Below are 13344 nucleotides of genomic sequence, written 5' to 3' on the forward strand. Positions count from 1 at the left end.
AGCGGATGGTTCATTTGGGAGCCATATTGGATTCAGACCTACAGAGAGTTCTCTTACCAGAGAAGAAAATAGTCAAGGTGCAGGTCATGGCTCAGGAAGCGTTGCAAGCCCAGACAATGTCAGTCCATGCAGCAATGCGACTGTTGGGTCTGATGGTATCAACGTTCGACATGGTGGAATATGCGCAATTCCACTCCAGACCATTGCAGCATCTCATTTTGACAAAATGGAACGGAAATCATCAAACAATAAAGAAGCAGATGATCAAGATTCCAGTAAATGTAAAAAGGTCTCTAGCATGGTGGCTACAGACAGACCATTTAAACAAGGGGAGACCCTTTTGGATAAAAGAGTGGCAAGTCCTGACGACAGATGCCAGCCTGCAAGGTTGGGGGGCGGTGCTCGGAAGCCTATGGTTCCAGGGAAAATGGACCGCAAGGGAAAGTCGCCTGCCGATAAATCTGTTAGAAATAAGAGTTATTTACTTGGCCCTAGTTCAGGCAAAGGACAATCTACAAGGAAGACCAGTCCAGATCCGCTCAGACAATGCGACGGCAGTAGCATACCTAAATCATCAAGGAGGGACTCACAGCAAGAGTCTGATGGAGGAAGTAACTCCCATTCTAAAGTGGGCAGAACTCCATTTCCCAGCATTGTCAGCAGTATTTGTCCCGGGTGTACTAAATTGGGAAGCGGATTTTCTCAGTCGGCACACCATTCGGGAAACCGAATGGGCACTACACCCAGAAGTGTTTCAGACACTGGTGAACAGATGGGGTCTACCGGAGATAGACCTTATGGCGTCTCGTCTAAACAACAAAGTTCCGAGGTACGGATCAAGAACAAGGGACCCAGGAGCAGTCCTGGTAGACGCACTGTCAGTAGAATGGAGGTTTCAGCTGGCATATCTGTTCCCTCCAATATCTCTGTTACCCAGAGTAGTGAGAAAGATAAAACAGGCAAAAGGAGCAATCATTCTAATAGCTCCAGCTTGGCCAAGAAGGCATTGGTACACAGATCTGTGGAGAATGTCCGTGGAAGCACCGATACTGCTCCCTCAACGTCCAGATCTGTTAATGCAGGGTTCTTGTTGTCACAGTCATCTGGATCACCTGTCTTTGACGGCGTGGCTGTTGAAACCTCTATCTTAGAGGCTAAAGGATTTTCAAAGCAAGTAATCCAAACCATGCTTAGAGCAAGAAAGCCTTCTTCGGCCCGTGTATATCATAGAATATGGCAAGCCTATATTCATTACTGTTCTGGAAAAAATTACAATCCAAGAACCTTTAAAGTAGCTAGAATTTTGGATTTTCTGCAGGCAGGATTGGATAAGGGGTTGAAGGTTGCTTCCTTGAGGGTGCAAGTCTCAGCGTTGACTGTATGGTTTCAGCAGAAGATTGCTGACCTACAGGATGTACGTACGTTTTTCCAAGGAGTAGTACATATTCAACCTCCATTTGTTCCTCCTGCAGCTCCCTGGGATTTGAATTTAGTTCTTAAATTTCTCCAGGGTCCTTTGTTTGAACCACTTGAGAGAGCGGATCTTAAGTGGTTAACGATTAAAGTTCTTTTTTTTACTGGCAATGGCGTCAGCCAGAAGAGTGTCAGATTTAGGAGCATTATCATGTAAGTCTCCTTTCCTAAGTTTTTTTCCAGACAGAGCAGTTCTCAGAACGAGATCTAGTTATCTTCCAAAGGTGGTGTCAAAGTTTCACCTGAATGAAGAGATTGTAGTCCCAGCTTTTCAGGTATCGGGACTATCTGCGGGAGAAGCGTCACTGGACGTGGTCCGGTCTTTAAAAATCTATATAGATCGTACTAGTGCCATCAGGAAAACAGATTCCATCTTCATCCTCTACGGATTCCATAGGAGAGGTTGGCCTGCTAGTAAACAGACGCTGGCGAGATGGCTCCGAGTGGTAATATCTGAAGCTTATTCTCATGCAGATCTCCCTATTCAGGCTAATGTCTCTGCACACTCTACACGTAAGGTAGGTCCTTCTTGGGCAGCACAACAGGGTGCATCAGCAGAACAGATATGTAAGGCAGCCACATGGTCTTCCATAAACACATTCATCAGACATTATGCCTTGGATACTTTTGCCTCTCATGACGCAGACTTCGGGCGAAAGGTCCTCCTGTGCAATCAGGAGCGTCCCCACCACTAAAATGGCTTTGGGAATCCCAATGTTATCCTGTGGATAATCCTGTGGACCCAGCCAGAGAAATAAACGTTATGGTAAGAACTTACCGTTGATAACGTGATTTCTCTTATGTCCACAGGTATCCACAGGGATCCCACCCGGACGCATCTGATTTGAGGATCTAGACAAACACTAAAAACCTCTTCCTTCTTGTATGGAAGGGTGTGCATGTGTGTTCTTATCGCCTGTACAGGTCTCTACCTAATGTTCCTGCCTATAATCGCTGTGGAAAGAACTGATCTGACTGAGTCAGTGGGCGGGACTATATAGTGGAGGCCCCAATGCATCCTGGGAGGCCAGAAAGCTCGTGACCGTGTTGGTGCCATTTTCGCTGTCGCTCGACAATATCCCAATGTTATCCTGTGGATACCTGTGGACATAAGAGAAATCACGTTATCAACGGTAAGTTCTTACCATAACGTTTATTTCTCTGTCATTTCCTGACCGGCATGTTAGACCAGATGTCGTTTCTTCTGGTCCCCAACGTTCCCCTCTTCCCTGCCTTCCCCGAACTCTATCTGTCCTGTTCTCTTTTCTTTCACTCAGCCGTCCACTGATGATTGCCGATTGCCATGTTTGTTTCTAATATTTATGATGTTTTCTGTTTGGTCTATTGCAGTGGTGCGGTGTCCGGAGGGAGGAGACGTGGCGTTCCAGAGAGTTGATTGTCATGGCCCTTAGGATATTTTCCCACAACGTTAAAGGTTTGAACAGCCCCACCAAACACACCAAGCTCTTTCTTTCTCTTAAACAGGCCAGAGGAGATTTGGTTTTCCTGCAGGAAACCCACGTTAAAAAGTCCCTCCACCCTGATTTAAAATCTAAACTCTTTCCACATACATTTTATGCATGTGATGCGACACACAAAAAAAGGGGGGTTTCCATTTTGCTCGCTGCTCACCTTACGTTTGAGTTGTTGGACAGTCATGCAGATAAACCTGGTAGATGGCTAATCCATGTTGGGAAATTTAACAACACCCTGTGTACCCTTGTCAATGTCTATGCTCCGAACCAAAATCAGGCTGCCTTTTTCAGGGGTTTGAATTCACGCATAACTAGGCTCCGCCAAGGGGAGATCATAGTGGCCGGTGATTTTAATGAGGTCCTGGATGCCTCGTTAGACAGATCCTCCCCTCTCTCCTCTCTTCCTTCTACCCACAAACGCCCATCCCTGGGATCTCTCGCGCTGTTAGATCTTTTGAAGCTTCAATTACTATTCGATTCCTTTAGACTCACTGACCCTCTTACTAGGGACTACACTTTCTACTCCCCTGTACATAAATCCTACTCTAGGATCGATATGATCCTACTCAGCTGGGACCTTTCCGCTAAACTGAAGTCTACCCGTATACTTCCTATGGTATGGTCGGACCACTGTCCAATCACTGCTGAGCTCCACTCTATTGCTCCCCGCCCCCCTCCCACCTCTTGGCGGTTGAATGACTCCCTATTACATAATCCGGAAATTACTAATTTGATTAAAGGTCACATTACTGATTATTTCTTACTCAATGACCCCCCAGAGACCTCACCTATCATATTATGGGAAGCGCATAAAGCTGTTCTCCGTGGTCATTTGATAAGTCAATCTGCTAGGTACAAAAAGTCACAGGAATTGAATTTCCTCTCCTTGTCCACTAGACTGCTGGTGCTTGAAAGACAACATAAGCTCTCCCCTACCCTTGCCAATTTAGAGATTTTGCTGAGGGCGCAGTCTGAGTTGTCTCTTTTCTTGTCAGAGCGCATGGCTAAGACCCTTCAGAGGCTTAACCAGTCCTTCTATGAGAAGGGAGATAAAGCAGATAGGATGCTGGCATCCCGTCTACGAGCACAACGCTCTCGGAATAATATCCTGGCGGTGCATACTACGTCAGGCGAGATCACGTATGCCCCGGATGCCATAAACAAGGCATTTCGGGAGTTTTATGCTCAGCTCTATAATTTAAATCCTGTCAATCCAGGTTCGGGCCCCCAAGATGTCTTAATCTCGTAATTCTTTCGTAAGGGTAAACTCCCCAAACTGTCTGACGGTGCTTCTTCGGAATTGAATAGGGATATAACAGATGAGGAAATTGCTGCCGTCCTGAAGTCCTTTAAATCTTCCAAGGCTCCAGGGCCCGATGGCTTCTCGGCATCATATTATAAGAAATTTGCTCCCATCTTAATCCCACGTCTCAGAGTATTGTTCAATACTGTACTGCATGGCACCCCATTCCTGAGCACCATGCTGGAGGCCAGAATAATAGTTTTCCACAAAGAGGGTAGAGACCCTCGAGATTGCGCTAGCTATCGGCCGATATCCCTTTTGAATCTGGACATTAAGCTCTATGCCAAAATTTTAGCTACCCGTCTCAATGGCGTGCTCCCTGGCCTGATTCATTATGATCAGGTCGGTTTTATTCCTGGCCGTCAGGCCAGGGATAACACTAGAACAGCGATAGATCTGATACAACGACTGAACTGCAGACACACCCCGTATATTGTCCTTTCACAAGACGCTGAGAAGGCGTTCGACCGTATATCATGGCCCTTCTTGTTTCAGACACTGCAGGCGTTTGGGATATCGGCTGAATTTTTGACGGGGGTCTCTGCCCTCTACTCCTCCCCTATAGCTAAGGTCCTCACTAACGGAGTGCTGTCCGCTCCCTTCCCATTGTCCAATGGTACGAGGCAGGGTTGCCCTCTCTCCCCCCTGGTGTTCGCTATGGTCATAGAACCCCTGTCTGCTGTGATAAGGAACTCTGGTAGAATCCGGGGAGTGAAGGTGGGCTCTCAGGAGTTTACGATCTCACTTTTTGCAGACGATGCACTGCTGTCCCTCACTCAGCCATGGTCTTCGCTCCCCGCCTTGTATCAGATTATAGAGGAATATGGTTCCCTATCGGGATATAAAATAAATTTTGTTTAATCTGAAGCCATGTTATTACATATTTCAGGAGACCTTAAACGTGATCTACAGTCCTCCTATGACCTTCGCTGGCAAACCAATAAGATCAAGTACTTAGGAGTCTATATCATATCTCACTATAGCCAGGGCCGAAACTAGGATTTATGTCACCCGGGGCAAGGTAGTCATTTGACACCCCCCCCCCCCCCGCAATATATTTTACAATAAATAAATAAAAATAATAAAAAATAAAAAAATAAAAAAATGAATAAAAATATTATATATATATATATATATATATATATATATATATATATCTTTCAGAACTATTTTACCTGAGAAACTGCCTTTTCTAACATAAATTTCATATCCAGGAAAAAGTGTCCCCATTTTACACAGTACGACAGGCAAGTGTCCCCATTCCCCATTTTACACATTGCGGCAGACAGGTGTCCCCATTTTACACATTGCGGCAGGAAAAAGTGTCCCCATTTTACACATTGCGGCAGGAAAAAGTGTCCCCATTTTACACATTGCGGCAGGCACAGGTCCCCATTTTACACAGTACGCTGGCAAGTGTCCCCATTTTACACATAGCGGCAGGCACAGGTCCCCATTTTACACAGTACGCTGGCAAGTGTCCCCATTTTACACATTGCGGCAGGCACAGGTCCCCATTTTACACATTGCGGCAGGCACAGGTCCCCATTTTACACAGTACGCTGGCAAGTGTCCCCATTTTACACATAGCGGCAGGCACAGGTCCCCATTTTACACAGTACGCTGGCAAGTGTCCCCATTTTACACATTGCGGCAGGCACAGGTCCCCATTTTACACAGTACGCTGGCAAGTGTCCCCATTTTACACATAGCGGCAGGCACAGGTCCCCATTTTACACAGTACGCTGGCAAGTGTCCCCATTTTACACATTGCGGCAGGCACAGGTCCCCATTTTACACATTGCGGCAGGCACAGGTCCCCATTTTACACAGTACGCTGGCAAGTGTCCCCATTTTACACATAGCGGCAGGCACAGGTCCCCATTTTACACAGTACGCTGGCAAGTGTCCCCATTTTACACATTGCGGCAGGCACAGGTCCCCATTTTACACAGTACGCTGGCAAGTGTCCCCAGTTTACACATAGCGGCAGGCACAGGTCCCCATTTTACACAGTACGCTGGCAAGTGTCCCCATTTTACACATTGCGGCAGGCACAGGTCCCCATTTTACACATTGCGGCAGGCACAGGTCCCCATTTTACACAGTACGCTGGCAAGTGTCCCCATTTTACACATTGCGGCAGGCACAGGTCCCCATTTTACACATAGCGGCAGGCACAGGTCCCCATTTTACACATAGCGGCAGGCACAGGTCCCCATTTTACACATTGCGGCAGGTGGTGGAGGGAGAGAGAGAGGACGGGAGAGGGGCTGACTTACATTTGAAGCGGTTCTCGCCGCTCTTCAGCCGCCTCTCCCTCCTCGTCTGCGCGGCTCCGGGCTCCCCCTTCTCCCTCCTCCGGCGGGGTTTCGTGGAATGACGCATTTGCGCCGTGACGTCACGACGCAATCGCGTCATTCCGCGAAACCCCGCCCCCCGAGCTGGGCACTCGGGAGAAGGGGGTTTAAAAGTATGTGCCGCGGCGGGTGTTAGGGGGTCTCGGCGCCCCCTCCAATCTGGCGCCCAGGTCGCCTGCCCCCCTAGCCTCCCCCCCAGTTTCGGCCCTGCTATAGCTCCCTATATTCTGAAAACTTCCCGCGCATGTTCGCTAAGATTAAATGTGACCTGTCGAGATGGAAGTCCCCCTCAAAATGACATTCATGCCGCAACTTCTCTACCTCTTTCAAACTTTACCTGTCAAGGTCCCGGAGAGGGTTCTTAGGGATGCCCAGGCCTCATTTGTGAAGTTTGTATGGAACAATAAACCTCCAAGAATAGCTTTTGCAGTTCTCCGACTCGTTCCGCAGGTGGCCGGGGATTCCCGGATGTCAGGTTTTATTACCTGGCCACCTGAGCCAAATAGTGGCTTCCTTTGTGCCCCGTGGCTCTATTGCCTGGGTGGACATGGCGGCTCTCTTCCTGGGGATCCGTTTATTGGCTTCGCTTTGGGGCCTGGGCAAACCGTACCAGCTCACTCTGGCGGACTCTTCTCCGTCTCTCAAATTCCATCTATCTATCTGGCATAACTCCCTCACAAAATATAAACTGTCCTCCCCCTGCTTCCCTCTCACCCCCCTATGGGATAATCCTGCTTTTCCCGCCGGGGTTTCAACCCTTCATTTCACCCCTTGGTTTAGTGCAGGAGTCCATGTGGTAAATGATCTCTACCTCCGAGATAGCTGGATGACGATAACCGATATCAAATGTAAGTTTTCCACTCTCTCCCCTCCCTTCTTTGAATATTTCCAGATCCGACACTTCCTATTCTCCCTATCTCAACCCGAAGTCCAGCGGGATCTCACCCCCTTTGAATCTCTTTGCACCACAAAATCTATATGTAGAGGTATAATTTCGCTAATATACTCAATGTTAGTTGGGGCTTCCTCGGGCCCACAGACTCGCCATGAGCGGGAGTGGGAGAGGGACCTGGGCCCACCACCGGATGATGCCTGTTGGGAGGAGGTACGAGAGGGCATTGCTAAAAGCTCTATCTCAACTCGACTTAAGGAAACATCCTATAAATTGTATTACCGGCGGTATTATACCCCGGATAAATTGTCTAGGATGTTTCCTTCTGCCACCCCGGTTTGCTGGCGAGGATGTGGACATCGGGGAACCCTCCTCCATATTTGGTGGACCTGCCCCCGTATAGCTCACTTTTGGAATAAGGTGCTTGACTTATTGAAGTCCCTCTCTGGCCTTCCCCTCAGGTTGGACCCTTGGGTATTTTTGTTGGCGCGGCCGTACCCGGATCTTGACCCGCTCCTGAATAAGCTGTTTTCCCATATATTGGTGGCAGCTAAATCCTTGATAGCCAAGAACTGGAAGTCTCCCAATGCCCCTACTGTTTCTGCGCTAAATAATTACATTTGGTTTGTAGCTAACATGGAAAGGATCACTTACTATCTGCATGATTGTCCACACAAATTTGAACTAGTGTGGAGCCCTTGGTTGCTTAAGATGTCCCCCCCTACTTGATACTCTGACTGTCCCCCTGTTCAGACCTTCTGGATCTGTCTGCCACGCTGCACCTGGCTCCTCCCTCCGGATGCTTACCTACCATTCCTAGCAGTCTCTCGGTGGATGGGTAGTAACTTTGTTACATGTACACTTATATACTGTTATATTCACACACTGCATATTGATATGTTTGGTATACCTTTTAAAGTATGGCTTAGATCGGCCTGGTTTGGCCCGATTGTGTTTGCTTTTTTCTCCTTCTCCTCCCCTCCCCGTTTCCTCCTTTCCCTCTTCTGCTGCTCCTCTTCATTTTCTTCCCTGTCTGTCTGTCGCCCCCCCCCCCCCCCCTTGTGGGACCCCACCCCCCCTTCTTATGTGTTGAATTTATTCTTGAAAATTTTTAGGAGAACCTTTTGTATTTTGTTGTACGCCTAATTGTATTTTGCACATTTGATTGTTTCTCTTATTATAAATAACGAGTTAAAAAAAACAACAACATTGAATGCATATGTTGCACTTTAAGCCCCCTATGCTTTGAGAGGTGGAAGAGTAAATACAATACAATAAAGGTGTTCACATTTGAAGTAAAGTAGTTGAGATGAATTATTAATATTTGTATTTCATTATTAAAGTTGTCTGTTGCAAACTCAGTGACCTCCAGGATATGAACTCCTCTCATTCACTTCCTTTGAAAAAAGAAAAGAAAAGAGAGAATCTATCATCTTTACCTCAAACCCACAAAAAATCCTCCAACTTCCAAAGTTTTGTCAGTCGTCCCTCAGATATGGGTTTTGTTATTTACTCACCTGTAAATCACTGGATTGAGAAATTAATATTTTGGAGTGTAAAAAGGAGAGGGTTACTTGAAACCTACATCCATAAACACTTGTGCTAAGCAGTAATAATTATAAACTTTTAATTATTAAGAATTAACACTGAGACTTATATGGAAGGGGGGGGGGGTTGGTCAGCTATATTATTATAATTAAAGTACAGTACTGTATATTGACTTAAAGTGTAGTGGAGAGAATAGAACAGCCCTACTCACAGTATTCTAGGGGCCCCAGTGCATTGCTTTGCCCAGGGGCCTACACTGTTGTTAAGACGGCTCTGTATGCGGACTGTGGACCTGATTCAAAGTTCAATGCAAATTCATTTTTTTTGCAGTTGAGCAATTATTGTCCGACTGCGCATGTGCAAATGGCCTTACAATTCTAGGATGAAGGGAAGCTAAAAAAAAATAAAAAAAATATCTTAACAAAAACTAAAATATAAACAAGTAAAAGTAAATTAGAACCACATACTGTAAATGAGTGCTCACCCTATGGGCAGGTCCTATGAGTTGACTTAGTGCCAGTAGCAGTAATAGTTTGCTACAAACTACCATTCTTTCACATTTCTGAATGAATTGGATGCTGTCAGATCAGAATTTGTGCTGGCAGGCTCGAGGCATGGACTCTAATGGACCCGTTGGTCTTCTCCAAGAAACGTCACAAAGTGGGATGGGCTTTGCTGCCAGGAGTCTGCAAGTCATGGCCCTCTAGCTGCCCCCAGGAGGTAATGGTGTGTAACCATAGCAGAGATGTAGAGAATCTGCAGGCTGGAGCCTAGTCATGGAATCGAGGTCACGCTCACAAGTAGCAGAATGGTGAGACAAGCTGGGGTCAGGGGCGCAGGCAGAAATTCATTGTTAGGTGCAAACAGTGTTCAGTACACAAAGGCAGATTCATGCTGGAGTAGATAAGGTGACATAGTACTTAGGGGGATATCCAATTTACCGCTGCTAATTGTCCTCCTGGGGGCTATCTAATGAGTCCGATAAGCCGGCGCAAGACGTTGCTTATTGGGAATTTTGTTTCACCTGCCTCCTGGCAGGCGAAACCAAATCCCCAGAAACAGCCTCGTTTTGGCATGAACCTGTTTCACTGAAACTGTGTGTTTTCGGGAAAAAAGTTATTATTTTTTTAATGGGAAATCCAAACTAGATAGCTTGTAAAAAATATGGTGAAACATGGGTAAAAAGTGCGAAAAACAGCTTGTTTCACCTCTAATTAGATACCCCCCAAAATACATAATACTCTGGCAGTGAGTAGTGAACAGTCAGCCTGAAATAGACTGCTGGTTTAACTTCAGCATCATCATTACATTAGGTGAGCCTTTCCCTTTAATGCTGGGAGACAGCAGCGCATATGTCCCAATCATTGGGGCAGATGTACAAAGTCTGGAGAAGGGATAAAGAAATGATAAGTGGAAGGTGATAACGCACCAGCCAATCATTACAGGTTTGAAAAAATAAGATTTTACTTACCGGTAAATCTATTTCTCGTAGTCCGTAGTGGATGCTGGGGACTCTATAAGGACCATGGGGAATAGACGGGCTCCGCAGGAGACAGGGCACTTTAAGAAAGAATTTGGATACTGGTGTGCTCTGGCTCCTCCCTCTATGTCCCTCCTCCAGACCTCAGTTAGAGAAAATGTGCCCGGAAGAGCTGTCAGTACAAGGAAAGGATTTTGGAATCCAGGGCAAGACTCATACCAGCCACACCAATCACACCATATAACTTGTGATAAACTTACCCAGTTAACAGTATGAACAACAACAGAGCATCAGATCAACCCTGATGCACCATAACATAACCCTTATGCAAGCAATAACTATATACAAGTATTGCAGAAGAAGTCCGCACTTGGGACGGGCGCCCAGCATCCACTACGGACTACGAGAAATAGATTTACCGGTAAGTAAAATCTTATTTTCTCTAACGTCCTAGTGGATGCTGGGGACTCCGTAAGGACCATGGGGATTATACCAAAGCTCCCAAACGGGCGGGAGAGTGCGGATGACTCTGCAGCACCGAATGAGCAAACACAAGGTCCTCCTCAGCCAGGGTATCAAACTTGTAGAACTTTGCAAAAGTGTTTGAACCTGACCAAGTAGCTGCTCGGCAAAGCTGTAATGCCGAGACCCCTCGGGCAGCCGCCCAAGAAGAGCCCACCTTCCTTGTGGAGTGGGCCTTTACTGATTTTGGCAGCGGCAATCCTGCCGCAGAATGAGCCTGCTGAATCGTGTTACAGATCCAGCGAGCAATAGTCTGCTTTGAAGCAGGAGCACTCAGCTTGTTGGATGCATACAGGATAAACAGCGACTCAGTTTTCCTGACTCTAGCCGTTCTGGCTACATAAACCTTCAAAGCCCTGACCACATCTAGTAACTCTAAATCCTCCAAGTCACGAGTAGCCACAGGCACCACAATAGGTTGGTTCATATGAAAAGATGACACCACCTTAGGCAGAAATTGTGGACGGGTCCTCAATTCTGCTCTGTCCATATGGAAAACCAGATAGGGGCTTTTATGTGATAAAGCCGCTAATTCTGACACACGCCTAGCCGAAGCCAAGGCTAATAGCATGACCACCTTCCACGTGAGATATTTTAACTCCACGGTTTTCAGTGGTTCAAACCAATGTGACTTCAGGAAACTCAACACCACGTTCAGATCCCAAGGTGCCACTGGAGGCACAAAAGGGGGCTGAATATGCAGCACTCCCTTTACAAACGTCTGCACTTCAGGCAGAGAAGCCAGTTCTTTTTGAAAGAAAATAGACAGGGCCGAAATCTGGACCTTAATGGAACCCAATTTTAGGCCCAAAGTCACTCCCGCCTGTAGGAAGTGAAGGAAACGGCCCAGCTGGAATTCCTCTGTGGGGGCATTCCTGGCCTCACACCAAGCAACATATTTTCGCCATATACGGTGATAATGTTTAGCCGTCACGTCCTTCCTAGCCTTTATCAGCATAGGAATAACTTCCTCCGGAATGCCTTTTTCTGCTAGGATCCGGCGTTCAACCACCATGCCGTCAAACGCAGCCACGGTAAGTCTTGGAACAAGTCCTTGTTGCAACAAGTCCTGTCGTAGAGGCAGAGGCCATGGGTCCTCTGTGAGCATTTCTTGCAGATCTGGATACCAAGTCCTTCTTGGCTAATCCGAAACAATGAGTATTGTTCTCACTCCTCTTTTCTTATGATTCTCAGCACCTTGGGTATGAGAGGAAGAGGAGGAAATACATAAACGGACTGGAACACCCACGGTGTCACTAGTGCGTCTACAGCTATCGCCTGAGGGTCTCTTGACCTGGCGCAATACCTCTGTAGCTTTTTGTTGAGGCGGGATACCATCGTGTCCACCTGTGGCAGTTCCCACCGACTTGCAATCTGCGTGAAGACTTCTTGATGAAGTCCCCACTCTCCCGGGTGGAGATCGTGCCTGCTGAGGAAGTCTGCTTCCCTGTTGTCCACTCCCGGAATGAACACTGCTGACAGTGCGCTTACGTGATTCTCCGCCCAGCGAAGAATTCTGGTGGCTTCCGCCATCGCCACCCTGCTCCTTGTGCCACCTTGGCGGTTTACATGAGCCACTGCGGTGATGTTGTCTGACTGAATCAGAACCGGTTGGTCGCGAAGCAGGGACTCCGCTTGACGTAGGGCGTTGTATATGGCCCTTAGTTCCAGGATGTTGATGTGAAGGCAAGTCTCCTGATTTGACCACAGCCCTTGGAAATTTCTTCCCTGTGTGACTGCCCCCCACCCTCGGAGGCTTGCTTCCGTGGTCACCAGGACCCAGTCCTGAATGCCGAATCTGCGACCTTTGAGAAGGTGAGCACTCTGCAGCCACCACAGGAGAGACACCCTGGCCCTGGGGGATAGGGTGATTAACCGATGCATCTAAAGATGTGATCCGGACCACTTGTCCAGTAAGTCCCATTGGAAGGTCCTCGCATGGAACCTGCTGAAGGGAATGGCCTTGTATGATGCCACCATCCTTCCCAGGACTAGAGTGCAGTGATGCACTGACACCTGTTTTGGTTTTAATAGATTCCTGACCAGTGTCATGAGCTCCTGAGCTCTCTCTATCGGGAGATAACCCTTTCCTGGTTTGTGTCTAGGATCATGCCTAGGAGAGGCAGATGAGCTGTAGGAACCAACTGCGACTTTGGAATATATAGAATCCAGCCGTGTTGCCGTTACACTTCCAGAGAAAGTGATACGCTGTTCAGCAACTGCTCTCTTGATCTCGCTTTTATGAGGAGATTGTCCAAGTACGGGATAATAGTGACACCTTGCTTCCGCAG

Source organism: Pseudophryne corroboree, chromosome 5, assembly GCF_028390025.1.
Source record: "Pseudophryne corroboree isolate aPseCor3 chromosome 5, aPseCor3.hap2, whole genome shotgun sequence".
Classification (NCBI taxonomy): Eukaryota; Metazoa; Chordata; class Amphibia; order Anura; family Myobatrachidae; genus Pseudophryne; species Pseudophryne corroboree.